Source organism: Polistes canadensis, unplaced genomic scaffold, assembly GCF_001313835.1.
Source record: "Polistes canadensis isolate GaletaPanama2010 unplaced genomic scaffold, ASM131383v1 scaffold_105, whole genome shotgun sequence".
In the NCBI taxonomy this organism is placed as follows: domain Eukaryota; kingdom Metazoa; phylum Arthropoda; class Insecta; order Hymenoptera; family Vespidae; genus Polistes; species Polistes canadensis.
The window spans coordinates 492191-507529 of NW_014569652.1; the positions used below are offsets into that span (position 1 = coordinate 492191).

At 34.6% G+C, this 15339-nt stretch overlaps 1 protein-coding gene across 1 annotated transcript in view; it reads right to left on the reverse strand.

Moving 5' to 3' along the window:
* LOC106787556 (frizzled-2) overlaps positions 1-8521 on the reverse strand; it is a 134021-nt gene extending 125500 nt beyond the window's left edge. The window contains exon 1 of the mRNA XM_014749987.1: positions 7954-8521. The gene's annotated coding sequence lies outside the window, so the exon portion shown is untranslated. The remainder of the gene's footprint in view (positions 1-7953) is intronic.
* Between the last annotated feature and the right edge of the window lie 6818 nt (positions 8522-15339).

A 15339-nucleotide genomic window follows, 5' to 3' on the forward strand; every position in this document is an offset into this window, starting at 1 on the left:
TATATATATATATATATATATATACGTATTCCTAACCAAACCCGAAAATCTCAGCTATAATATCTCCTCTCTCTTTCTCTTGGAGGGTTCAGGAGGTCGTTGAGCGTGCGCGCGAGCATACTAAACTTCATCGAGGTGTTATGCCGCAATAGTCGCACGTGCGATGTCGAAGCGACGCTTTCCCGTATGTACCCACAAATATTGGTCCATTGCAGGATCACAATGCATTCTCACCTCTATCCCTTTCTCTCTCTCTCTCTCTTACACGTACACATGTATGGACACTTAGGTATATATATATAAAGTGTTGGGTGTATCCGGGTCTTCGAGGGGTTCAAAATGTAAGAGAATATATTATAAAGGTAGCTTCGAGTTTAAACAAGCACGTATACATACATATATATATATAAATACTTATGTACGATATATAGTATATGAAAGTTTCTTTCATCCCTCTGCACACACATACAAAAGTATACACCAAACTTGGGTGTTTCACGCTTTCGAAGTGTAAAACGTTAAAACGAGAGAATATAATATAAGGTAGTATTAGAGCTTAAACGCACACGTACGAATCACAATTCCCCTACCTATTCCAATTCCACCCTATTTTCATCATCCCTCTTATACAAGTACAGGAAATATCTTTGAAATGTTCAAAATGAGACGAGAGAAAGAGAAAGAGAAAGAGAAAGAGAAAGAGAGAGAGAGAGAGAGAGAGAGAGAGATTGAAAGAATATAAGCTTTAGGATTTAAACGTACGCATAAAAATCGTCATTCCCCTTGTCCGATTTCCTATTTTTATCCTTACACCTTATATACATGAGAAGAAAAAAAACAAAAAAACAGAAAAAAAAAATCTTTGCAAATGCTGATTCAAAATGGAAAGGTGGCCTCGAGTTTAAACGCACAATTACGTATCTCAAAACCCCTTCGTGTTTCCACCCTCTCGTCATCCATAACACCAACACCAACACCAGTAACAGCATCAGCATCAGCAGCAGTATAACAGCAGTAGTAGTATTAGTAGTAGTAGTAACAGCAGCCGGTGTTGTGCCGGTTAGCTTCCGTCCTATGCGTTTTCTCTTCTCCTGCGTTTCTACGGGCGTACTGTATTATTGATTTCCGCCCTTTGTGTCGCGTGATCAAGAAAATTGCCGTCGCGCTGTCGAGGAGGCGCGCGCCACAACGACGACGAGAACGACGACCAAGACCAAGGATGAAGAAGACGAGGGGGTGGAGAGAGGGCGGGTGCGGGGGGTGTTTCTTGTGCTGGTAGTAGTAGTTGTTGGTATTGGTGACGACGACGTTCGTGATACTCGTTCTTCCTGCGTTACCGATCGTACTGGTAGTCGTGTGATTGTAGGTAGGGTATAAGTAGAGGGGGTGAGGGTTTTGGTAGGGTAGGGTAGGGTAGGGTAGGATGGGGTGGGGTAGGGTAGTGGTGCTACTGCTACTGCTCCTGGTGGATGAGGGTGCGGCGCAAAGGGTGGAGGGCGACGCCACGATTACCCCACGAAGGGTAATGCACCACCTCCCTCGACAACTACGACGATACGGTAACACGGCGTTACTACCCTCCACCATCATCCTCCCCCTCCCTTTTTCTTCTCCTACTTCTCATCATCCTCCTCCCACAATTCTTCTTCTGCTCTTCTTCTTCTTCTGCTTTTTTTTTTTCTGTCCTCATTCCTTCTTTCTTTCTTTTTCTCTTCTCTTCTCTTCTCTTCTCTTCTCTTCTCTACTTTATTCTACTCATTCTCATCATCTTTTTCGTCCTACCTATCGTCGTTGTTTCATTTCATTCGTAATCGTTTTACGTAACGATCGAGAAATGATTATTATTTTACGAGTACGCTAGTTTTATTTCTTTTACATTCTTTTTAACATACTACTGTATATGGTGTGTAACTTATTATTTTTTTTCTTTTTCAATGGATTCTAATCATTGTTTTTTAGAATACACACAATTGGAAAGCAATTCCTTTTTTGGAATACACAATAAATTGCAATACAAAAAAAGCTATTATAACAGAACAAAGTCCTAATAAAATGAGGAAGAAGAAGAAGACAATTGGAAAGGATAATTGATGATCATATTTTTTGTCAATATTAATATAACTCAGGTACAACAATGAACATGAGTTATTTTGAAGAAATATGTATATTTTCTATCTAATAAATAATTTATTATACTCCCAAATATATCTCTCACAACGAGATAAATGAATACCAAAATATTCCCATAATAAAAAATCTACTGGGATACAAAATCTGTTAATGCACAACACGATCCGAATATCACACATTCTTTATTTAATTCCCAAAATTCTCTATTTACTGTTAGAATAATTTGTGCAAACATTTGACACCATTTTCTTTCCGTATTACTTTTCATATCCCCTTATTTTTGTGTTTCCCCTTCAACATTATTGAAGAAAAAAATCTTATAATCTTCGATATACTGAAGCGTACCAATAGGAAACACACTTTAAGAATATAGAATTCTATTATGTCACGAAAAACGAATCATCTTTTTATCTTTTCTTTCTCATTCCTTTTTTCTCTCTCTCTCTCTCTCTCTCTCTCACACACACACACATATACACACACCATACTTTATCTCTAGTTTCAGTTACGTGCCAGGCGTTTACGTAATAATCGATAAGTGACTCTCGAGCTACGATCCCGAAGCTTTTCTACGTGATCTTTTCTTAAGGAAAAGGAATAAATCTAATTCCATCGTGAAAGCAACCGTAAGATCGAATTAGACGATCTTATGTAACGGTAACATCATCTAGATAAGTGAACTTCTTCTAGAGCGAAAAAGGCATTACGTTGAATGGATTTATTCGAGAAGCAAACCGTTCGACTGAATAAAGTCGAATAGTGTTATTGAATTGAGATATATAGAAAAAAGAGAAATTGATTCTTCACAATAATATCGACGCAAAAATCATTATCCATTATTTTCTATCTACTGTATATATATCTCATGCGAATATATATTTCACTTTTCGCGATATAAACTTCAAAACACAATATACAGCAGCCAATATTCGACCCCTACTATCTCTTTTTCATCAAATTATTCACGTATTCATATTATACGATCATTTTCATTAATAAATTGCCACTTTAGTCGATGAATAATAACGCTAATAATTTCGTCTAAATTTATCACTAATTTCTAACGAAAATGATATGAAACGTAACAAAACACGATAATATAACGTTTTTGGTATAAACGAAATTACGTTATCGTGAGATCGCAATGAAAATAAATGAGGAATATTATTCGAAGTATAGTAATATAAATATATCAACGAGATAATGGGATATGAGGATAATCAATGAGACGAATGAGTGGAGAAATAAAAAAAAAAAAAAAGAGAGAGATGGACTATCGAAAAAGATTGAAGTGGAAAAATACATACTAAGAAAAAAAAATTATACACATATATATAGAAAAGCGTTGTCCCATGGGATCTGTAGAGCATTGTCGTGGGGGTTGATAGTTGGTTCGTCGACTGTCGTTGGAGGGCGCCAGCGTTGTCCCTCTTTCACCCCTTATCCCCGCCCGACCAACGAAAGCATCCCCTTTACGCCTTCTACGTTGGTAGTGTCCATCTCTCTCTTGGTTCGGAGGGAAGAGACCTAGCTACCTTTTCAGAGGGGCAGCAGCCTTGGAAAGGGAGGGCTTAGCTCGGTACTGTCACTCGGTGATGGATGATTCTACCCCAACGCGATCAATTCGCCTACCCCTGGAGTGTACATGCTTCGAGCTACAACTCACCCTTCGGCCTATGCTTACAGCTAAATATATATAAGATAGAAAGAAATATATATATATGTATATGTAGAAAGAAAAAGGGAAAAAGGAAAGCTTTCTTTCTGATCCACTGGAAGACAATATTCTTCAGTGATATCTAATTCTTTAATCAAAATTGAATGAAATAAAGAAAGATTATAATACAATGAAACTTGTATTCCAGTTATCTACTATTCGCATGATTGTATATTCGAACAATGTTTATATCGATTTAGATTAAATCAAAAACAGTTTCTTTCTCGAGATTTTCCAACTAAATTGAACAAAAGTATAAAAATTGTATAATCAATGTCTACAATTATGAAAATTATTAATCGAAGTATTCAATTTTAATACTTTTAGACAAGTTTTCTATTGTCCTACCTGGTCACGTATAGAATAATAGTTTATTGAGAAAAGTTAACGAGCTTTAGCTTACGGCTGTTCGAATTATTTATCCCTATACTGTAATTTGAAAAAATAAAAATTCTCTAAAAACAAATGTATAGAATTATATATAAAATAGAAGTGTATAATTAATATCGCTTTTTTTACACTTGCTTTTTCCATTGTCATACCTGGTCACGCACAAGGGACAAGTTTATTGAGAAAAGTTAACGAGCTTTAACACAAGCTTGTTGTTTGAATTATGTATCTCTACACATATATTGTATATACATGTATATATATAAATTTAAAAACCTTTCCCCCACCCTTCATCTTTCTTTTCCTATTCACTCTTTTATTCTTTTATCCAATATCGTCGAGTTGTTCGCTAAACTTTTCTCGAAAAAGTTAACTCTATACCGAAGTCTCTTAATTGACGATATTGGGTTTGCATAAATCAAACGAAGCGTAACAGTTTTCCCTGATTATTTATTTCCCTTTCCGTCCTTCGATTTACTAAAAGATCGTTGTGGATAAAGTTAAGAGACATCGTTCGGAAGTTTCATAAATAAGTCACGTTCGGGAATTGAGTTTATACCCATTCTTTTATTTTCTTCTTCTGCATGTTCGCATCAAGTACTTCGTCAGTCAAACTTTTAAAGTTACCATCGGGGAAGAAGAAAAAAAAAACAACAACAAAGTATCGAGAGAAAAATCGGAGTCAAATGTATTACAAAACAACATTTTTCCTATAAATTTTGTTACCACGGATACGTCTTTCAAATTCCAAAGCAGATACAGAAAAGAGAGAGAGAGAGAGAGAGAGTAGATAAATTAAATTTTATGACAGTAATAAAAAAGATAAAACCAAAACCATGAATTAACGATCAATCGATAGGAGAAAATGAATATGAGAGAGTATGAAGTTTCTAACGAATACGCGATTAATTATTCAAACTACTTATCTCTACTAAAGCGAGTGAAAACGACTAGCAGCTAGTCATCATCACCCACCCCTTTCACCACTCTCTTTCTCTCTCTCACTCTCTCTCTCCCTTTTACTCTTGAAAGGAAGAGAAAATACGTGACTCTACCGTTAATATTCGTTCTTGGAGATAGGATCGAGGAAATTTATCAACGTTGAGAAATAAGAGACTCGATCTGTCTTCCACCTACTCTCGAACGATTCTCAGTCATTTCTCTTTCTATCTTTTTCTCCCTCTTACCGTATTTCTCACGACATCCCTCAGTTGTACATCAACCCCTTACTCATCATCCTCTAGCCATTGCCGATCGTATACACTCCACACAACGCTATCTAATTTGCATAGTAAATTTTAATCAACCTAACCTCGAGCTGTAATACGTACATATGTAGGTATATTATACATACGTAAACGAAGACATAATATATATACATATATATAAGTATATACATAAGTATATACATAAATATATACATATATAAATCGTAGTAGCAGGGTGCTTCACCACCAGCACTAACACCACCCAACTCGTAATTACTTTCCTCTGCCGGTGCACGTTAATTCAAATTGCTTTCGAATTACCTAACGCCGTGTTGAGATAGAAAGAGAGAAGAGAAGAGAGGAGGAGAGGAGGAGAGGAAAAGAGAGAGAGAAAGAGAGAAAGAGAGAGAGAGAGAGAGAGAGAGAGAGAGGATGGAACAAGTGAGAGAGGGCTCTTTTCGAGACGCGCCGCGTAACAAGCTCGAGAATTACTCGCTCGGCTCTCCTCAACGCTCTCTGTGTGTACTCGGTTGCATTGCTTCAGGCTGCTCTTGCTCAGCTGGATTGCGTTCGTGGCCCGTACTTGCTAGACACAAGAGAGAAATAGAAAAAGAGAAAAAGAGAGAGAGAGAGAAAGAAAATGAGATAGAATGATAGTTAAAAAAAAAAAAAAAATAAAAAAAAAATATAACGAGTGAAAGAGAGAAAAAATTCTACATGAACTAGGAGATAGCCAAAGAACTGAAACCGTCGAGATCCTTTGGATTATCGTACCCGACAAAAGATAACGGCGCTTATCGTGGCTCCCGGCATGAGGGAGAAAAAGGTTTGCCTCTGAAAACTCACAGCCGTATTGTCGACAATTCCTGTCCCTTCTAGCAACACCACTACCACATCTACTTCTACCTCTATCACAACTACTACTACTACTACTACTACGAGTATTACTATTACTGCTGCTATTGCTGTTGCTGTTACTGTTACTATCACCAACATTACCATCGCCACTAACATCGCAAGCTAAATCGCGAGCAATAGTCTCGTGTGGTACAATAGCAAGTACTATTCTACCCTTTTCCTAACACTTTCTCTCTTTTATTCTCTCTCTCACTTTCTCTCCCATTCCTTTTTCTATCTCTATCTACGTCAATTTACTTCTTTGAAAGATGATGTCGATCGTATCAACAAATGAGAGAAGAGATAGAGGAATACGTTGATTGTAATCGTCTTTACGATTATTTTTATTGCCAACAGCTACGTGCCGCCTTCTTACCCATTCGGAGATTTGATATTTGTGTGTGTGTGTGTTGATAAGAAGATTTATTAACTAAAAGATAATGTATTTATGCGTGTTAATAACATAGGTTTGATTGGATTAATGCAGGTGTTTCATGAATAATAAATATTTTCTTAGAAGGTAGATAGAAAAAATGATATTTATTCATGTGTTTTGTGTGTATAGGATTAATTATTATTCTTGCAAACGTTTCATGATTAATACGATTTATGTAATCGTTTTTAATGATTAAATCTTTAAGAATTATTGTTTTACTTTCCACACACACAATCGTATTCATTATAAATTATCTAGTTAATAAAAAATATGGAATTTATATAAGATAAATAATTTAGTAATATCAAATTTGTTTCATCATTTTCTATTAATCTATAAGCTTTTAGAATAATTGTTATTGGTTTAGTAATATTCTTTGTTAATACAAAAAATGACAAAAATATCATACTTTGAGCAAATAGAAAGTAGGATCATTAGTAACCCTAGTATTTCGGTTCCGTTAGAACGATGACCGATCGAGGAGGGGTGAAACGAGTCTCCAAGCATCGTGTCTAAGTTCCTTATCGATTCTCGATTACTACGAAATTGTCGGTTGAACGTATTCCAATGTAGAATCGATAGGAATAAAGTAAAATAAAATCAAATAATATCGTAGTTTAGTTAGAAATATATATTGAATTCTTCGATTGTGATAAACGAAATATAAACGATGAAAAATCTTAAGAAGAAATATCTTCAATTCTCTAAAACATAGTCATTGTCTTTCTCTTTCATCGTCTCGTAGTCTTTACTAATTGGTGGATAAGAATCGCGAGAGAGAAACTAAGAAGAGGGAAACGTTTGTCAAAGGAGGAAAACCTCTTACGAGTCGCCTCGAGCAATGGAAATAACCCGAAGAAAAAGTCGAGAAGTACAAGAAGAAAGAAGAAGAAAAAAAAGAAGTAAGAGAAAAAAGTAAAAAAGAAAAGTATGAGTTCCGGAAGCCGGAAGAAAAGGAGAGTGTCTTTGATCTTTCCCAAGGTACTCCCTTTTTCGTTTTTCCTTGACTCTTTTCTTACTAAGAAACTTGCCTTGGAAGCACGTGTATGCACATATGAGTACATACATATACCTATGTGCATATACATTATATATATATATATCCATGTAAATAAATAACAAACATTTTTCGATGAAGAAAAAAGAACCAAAAAATAAACGCGAAACTCACTTACCAGAAGAATAAGAAGAATATGAAGAAGAAGATCACAGAGGGTACACAAAGTTCTTGCTCACTGTTCTCCAACTTTGATGCTGCTTCCACACACACAAGTTCGTAAAGGAAACTATAAACTCGTATTCCGTGGGGCGCTAAGTTCAATCACTCGCGCTCGATGTAAATGTGATATAAATACAAAATATAAACGACGATAAGAGAAAAAGAAGAATAAGAATAAGAATAAGAATAAAAAGAAAAAGAAGGAAAAGTGAAAAATAAGTAAATATAAATTAATAATTATTCGTTGATAAATGATCAGAGATGGGGCTCGCAATAAGGGTTGTTGTTCGTTGAATGTTCGTGAATGAGCATTAATAGGAAAATAATAAATAAAAAAACGAACGATAGAAAAAAGAGAATAGTTAGAAAGAAAGAGACAGAGAGATAACCGGCACCTTGGCACTTAGCTGTCGTTCGTTCGTATATACGTGTAGGTTAACCTTGAAAAGGCAGCCCGGTAGCGACGATACGCGAGGCTGTTTTGGGTGGCGTGCTGGTGCCGTTTAGAACGTGACTACGAAGGCGCCGTCTTTCGGTATTCGAAAGTACCAAGAGAAATCGATAGACCGGCTCTGGCACATGCGTGTAATTTCCTCCCTCCTACCTACCTTCCTTTCATCCATTCTTTCTTTCTCTTTCTCTCCTTCTTTCTTTCTATTTTATTCTCCTTTTTCCTCCCTCTCACATAGTGGCGGCAGACCACGAGCCAGAGCTCTGCTAGGCACCACCAGCAGCAGCAGCAACATTGGTGGTGTAGGTGGACGAGGTGGTGGAAGAAAACGAAGAAGAAGAAGGAGAAGAAGAAGAAGGAGAAGAAGAAGAAGGGTTCTAGGCGACGCTCCCCAAAGTAATGGGAATTTCTTTTCCGTTTGCAACCCCCCCCTCCTCCATCCACCTTCTCCTCGTACACCCTCTTCCTACTTCTTTACCCTCCTTCACCCTTCGACATCCTCTCCGTTTCAACCCCGCGTCTCGTTCTACCCTTCTTCTTCTTCTTCTTCTTCTTCTTCTTCTTCTTCTTCTTCTTCGACGCTCAGCTGCTTTTGGAAACACCCTTGCTACATCGAGCTTTTCTTCGGTTGTGTGTTGCTATTGAACCTGGGAAGGTTTGTAAGACCAACAAGGAAAAAAAAAAAAGAAAAAGAAAAAAGAAAGAGAGAGAGAGAGAGAGAGAAAATGTATATCAAAGTGAGAGAAAAAGAGAGAATGGGAAGACGGTTGGTCAATAAGAACCAGAAATTCCTCATACGTGGAAAAACCTCAAGTTTGCCTTTCCTCTTATCTAGGAAAAAAATTCTCGCCACGGACGGCTTATCCTCGAAATACTGAAAATTGCCGCTCGCGAAGTAACTACCCTTTCGGAAATCCTCTTCTTCTTCTTCTTCTTCACACCTTTTTCTTGCGAACGTAGAACTATCGATTGCTCTTTTTTGCCAGACTAACTTCAACCCTTCAAGATATAACAATTTGTACTACCAAACTAGACGATTTAATTATTTAAACATTTTCCTAGTTTTTTAAATAATTTGTTAGTTAAATATTCATCAGATGTAAGAATTTTCTTAAACGAATCGAAGCTTCGTCACAAAAAATTAGAAAAATTGATTTTATATTTCATTTTTCTAGCAATCGTTAATACCATAAAATAAATCATGGAATTCGATTTTTTTTCTAATCTTTCAACATCGTTTATTTTTCTAACAACCAACACAAATAACAATTTAATATCCAATTCTATAGTAAGAAATACGTTTAATGTATTTCTTAAATCAATGACGATTGAGAGAGAGAGAGAGAGAGAGAGAGTATTGATCGGTAATTGAAATAGAAGAAATCTATTGTTATTCGAGTATAGTATAGTTCAATGAAATTTGTTTTCGATCGATAAGAAAACCAGAGCTAGACGGGATTTAAATGTAAGACAAACGGGGATAAACCTGGCTGGATAAGGTCCAAGAAATTTATCGTTTAGAAAGGATGCTACTGCTGTTGCTGTTGCTGTTGAAGCTACTTCCTTTGCCAGCAGGCAACCATTTCTAAGAAAACTTGTAAATTTATCTTACGTTTAATACTATCATATTATAGTCAATAACAATATATATTAAATGTAATAAATTTTCACTAATGTAAAACCTGTACGATCCATATACATAAGTTTGGAATATATTTGAACAGTGTGTATACTCTATAAATGTATAAAAGTATATATATGTGTGTATCTATCTATGTGTGTAGGTGCGTTAACGGCTCGTGAAAGTCGATCGATACGCCTCGACGACGCATACGACGAGGATGGAAAACTCAGAAGACGACGAGTTCTTCTCCTTTCGAAGATCGTGTGCTTCGTTCTTTCGTAGGGACGAACGTGTCATCTTTAGGAAAAAAAAAAAAAAAGAAGAAAGAAAAAAAATCTTATCGTGAGATATTACTCGAAGTGTGTCTACTAGAAATTTGTGTCGATCGATAAGCTTTTTTAAAATATATAAACCTCTTCGAGAAAATCCGTTTACTCTCTTTGAGGGAATAAATAGTTTTTTTTGTTCGTTCAAAGTTATCAAAACATAAAAAAAGAAAAAATAAATAAAAATAATAATCTAATCTTTTTCTGCATGAGATGATGATCATCGATCGATATTTATAACGCGACAATGATCAAAAAATAAACTTTCCGAACATTCGTTCGAGATCTAAAATAATCTCTTCTGATGATGTGCATGTAGTTTTTATAATATAACGTATACCTATATATATATATATATATATATATATATATATATATATATATATACCTGTATAAAAATAAAACAAAAAAGATATTGTGTTTTCTGGACGAAGAATGATCGGAATCGATCGATATTTATCACGTGACGACGATCAAAATAAACTTTCCGAAAGTTGTCGAGTGGAGATCAAAATCGGATATAAGAAATGTACGTGGAATTTTACAGCTCAATGATTTTATGATGGACGGAAGGACCAATAGCAAGTTAGAGTATAGTAGGTACGTAGTAGGTAATACTCGAGATATTTCTCGGAGAGAAAGGAAAGATATCAAAATGAAACGATGGAGAAAGGGAAAGAGAAATAGTAGAATAAAAATAAGAATAAAAATAAGAATAAGAATAAGGAAGGAAGGAAGGAAAGGAAAAAAAGGAAGAAAAAAAAAATGACAAGGTGCTCTCTCTCTCTCTCTCTCTCTCAGTGAACGGTTGGAACGACGCCAAGCTGCGTCTCCAAATGGGGTATCTGCTGATTCTTGCCAGAAAGAGATTTTGCATCGTGCCTTTAAAGCTCCGGAAGCGTAATGGCGCGGAATCGGCGAGCGTCGCTGAAATCTTCTCTCTCATTCGTGCCAATGTAAGGGTAAAGTCTCGTGAGTACTTCACCAAAGACCATACTAAGAAAGGCCATGAAAAAGAAAAAAAAAAAAAAAGAAAAAAAAAAGAACTTTCTTTCTTTTATCTTTGGATTGTACCATAGAGAAAAAGACGAGGGTTCATTCTTCTATCTCTCGACAAAATTTATACGTCTCTCTAGTTAAAACCTATCAGATTATAAACATACTTATGCGATTATTCTTTTAATAATAATATATAGGTTATTAATAATATTATAATATAGGTTTTAATAATATAACTGTGTAAATGTTAATGATCATTCGTTATTATTAATTATAGGTAGATCATTGTTTTGATAATCAATATTTTTATTAATGTTTAACTACCGCAGGTAATATTATTTTTAAATTGTATTTAACATAACCAAGATTGAAATATATATAGTTAAGAGAGAGAATTGATAGTTGTGCTTTAATGATAATTAAATTTATATGAACATCTATCACGAATTTAATTTTGAAAATAATTTAACAGTACATTTTTTTGATTAAGGATTATTTTTAAAACCATTTGAACTATAGATTATTGTCATAAAAAATTTAAAAAAGAAAAATGACAAAGATAATAGTGTCTTAAAATTCGCACAAGTGATAGCATTAGAAATGTATCCAAGTATCTATTCAGACGTACGAAACACGCCGCCGTTTTCAACTCTTTAAAAAGATAAAAGAAAATAAAAAAAAGAAAATAATATGAAATATAAAAAAAAAAATAGAGTATTGTGTGTCGTAGTTCATTAATTCTAAAATCTTATCGAAACGAAGATCTTTTTTCATGCATTAAAGTGTATTTTACGAGTATTCCTAGGAAATTCGAGGCACGGAATTGTTGTTGCCCGGCGCTCGAGTGTATACAACGAGAGTAAAGGAATAAAAGATAGAAAAAGAGAGAAAGATAGATAGATAGATAGATAGAAAAAGAGAGAGAGAGAAAGAGGGAGAAGGAGACAGAATGAAAGAGTGAAAGAGAGAAGAAGGGAGGATACGGAGGGTAAAGTGAGAGAGTGAGGGATTTAGAAGCAGGGTGCAGGTTTCATGGTGTCATGGCAACACCCGTCGCGATAGAAAACGCCTTTGGCTCCCTTTGCCATTGCCACAACGTACTACCTTCAAGAGAACGTGGCTCGTACTTCGTGAGAAAAGTCCGATCGAGGTTAACGGCACCCGGCTCCTTCAAAAGAAGAGAATCACCCGTTCGATCGACTTTCCTACATATCTATTACCCCTTTTCTACCTTTTACATTCTTTTACCAACCCTTATTCCACACATCTAATGCTTGACCGTACTAATCGAAAACTCGTTAGAAACATACGGAAAATGATTAATAGGATTTTTACGTGATAGCGAATAGAATATTTGTAGAAATTGATGGAAGACACGAGCATTAATTTTAGATTAAGAACCAGAATCTCGATACGTTTTAAGTATAAATATTATATTGTTAAAAATGTACAATCAATATTTGATATGTTTCGTTATTTTTCGTAATTGTTTATTATATTGTAAATAGAATAAGATGAATATAGGAATAATATACAAATCTCAAATAGCAATAATTTTTTTCAGATCTTTTTCATTAATTACGCTAGTCTCTTTTTATATATGACCCTATAGAAGAAAAAAATCGATACCTATTTCTGATTACTTTAGACTTTATTTCCGGATCACGGTTCCATATTTAAAATTGGTGCTTCTGTATTTCCTCCCATCATTCCTGAAACATTGATAAAACATCATAGATACACTCTATATAATGATCGTATTTTCAAAGAGATCATATACATTTGCACTATTTCGTTGGATTTTTAATGATCATTAATAACAATACGGATTATTCGACAAAATCAAATGAATTTTGTTTTATCTCGATCTATCATCGAATGAATTATCTAAAGAAATAATAGAACAAAAATGATTTTAACAAATTGAACACGGATATTGCTGCACAAAGAGTTTGAAAGTTAACTGCTTATCATGCTCATGGTCTCGTTTAACTTAACGAGAGATTACACCACCCTCATTGCATCTTGAATTAGAAAAGTATTAGAAGTTTTGAGGATGAAAACATTTTCTGAATATAATTTCAAGATAAAATTGATCAAATGAACAAAACGGAGACATTTTCTTTATAGTTAAAGAAAAAAACAAAAAAAGATGATCTTGGTTAAGGTAATCAGATAAAATTAAGAACTTATATCTAAGTGAAACGTGTGAACCTACCGGTTTATAATTCATCTGGAAAAAGCATTGGGGGAAATTAGGTGTACGCTTGGAATATACTTGGATAGAGGATTTACCGTCGAGGGACGACAGAGTCTGCGTATTTCTATGTGTACACGGGAAAACACCACTTTACACCACTTGGAGTAATCCTTGGTAATAACGACGTCGTCGCGACTTTGAATGGACGATTTCTCTCTCTTTCTGTTTCTCTCTTTTTCATTCTCTTTCTCACTTTTTCTCGACGAATCATAAAACTGTAAGACCATGAGGAATACCTCCGTCTTCGTAACTAGACGGATTTACACCGTATAAAGAGTCGACTTATTATTTTGCCATCATTTAATATAATATATTTTTTATTTTTTTTTGTTGTAACATTTCTCTCTCGAGCATGTATAGAAAAAAAAATTACTCCACTTCGGTTCGACGAAATAAAACTGCCAAAAAAAAAAAAAAACAAAAGGAAAAAAAAGAAAGAGTCATATTAACGGATTACATAGGTGCAAAAATATGTACGATTTTTTGTTGTTGTTTTTTCTTTTCAATTTCAAAGGGTAATATTTTTGAAAAGAGAATACAACAACAAAATTAGTAATCAAAACGATACGATAGAGATACGTACGTGATTTTAATTATGACGTCAAATGATGCTTCTCTCTTTCGTATTCGATTAATATCGAATGCGATGATACGTATGATGATGAGTTATTATTATTAGCGATCAACAGGAGAAGGATAGTTAACGATAGTAACGAACGCAAATTGTCATTGTTCGTTGCCGAAAACGCAATTTTCCACGATGAAATATTCAAAGGAATTTAGCGTGCATGCATGCATGCGTGTGCATCACTCAAAATTGAAACTACTACAATTTCTTTTTTTCTCTCTCTTATTTTATCCTTTTTTCTTCTTCTTTTTTTTTTTTTTTTTTCCCGTTTTCTTTCATATGCACGTTAAGATAATACTTTGGTTTTTTTTATCATGATTCAACAGAGAACTTCGTTCCTACGATACGCACCATTTTTCTCCCCTCCCCTCCCCACCCCCTTCTCACTATCATGTTTTTTTTTTTATTTTTTATACGAGAGATAAAAGAAAACGTAACTTTGCTGGAAAATAAAATTTCACGATTCCTCTCGTCGTACTTTTCTTTACCATAGCCACCCACCCCCTCCCTCCCTGCCCCTCTCACACCATTCTTTCTTTCCTCCCAAACAATAACGTAGTCGCCGTCTCGTCGCGTTCCAGACTATCCGTCTTATCTTTTGAATGTATAAAACGTCTCGTGTGAGCACTTTTCTTGTTATCCACCTTGGTCTGATAATTTCATGTTTTTTCTCTAACATAAGAACAAAAGAAGAAAAAGAAAAAAAAAAGGGAGAAAAATTTAAAAAAAATTGAACGAGTTCCCGAATAGCAAATGCATGCAAATATTCGTTCGTTGATTTAATTAGTTATTTAAAAAAAAAAAAAAAAAAAAAAAAAAAAAAAAAAAATAAAATATTAAAATACAAGTAATGATGAATATATAAAAAATGAATATGCATGTAAATACGGATATACACGAAGAGAGAAGAGACCTGACANGGTCTGATAATTTCATGTTTTTTCTCTAACATAAGAACAAAAGAAGAAAAAGAAAAAAAAAAGGGAGAAAAATTTAAAAAAAATTGAACGAGTTCTCTAATAGCAAATGCATTTCTATTTCTCTACACCGAGAT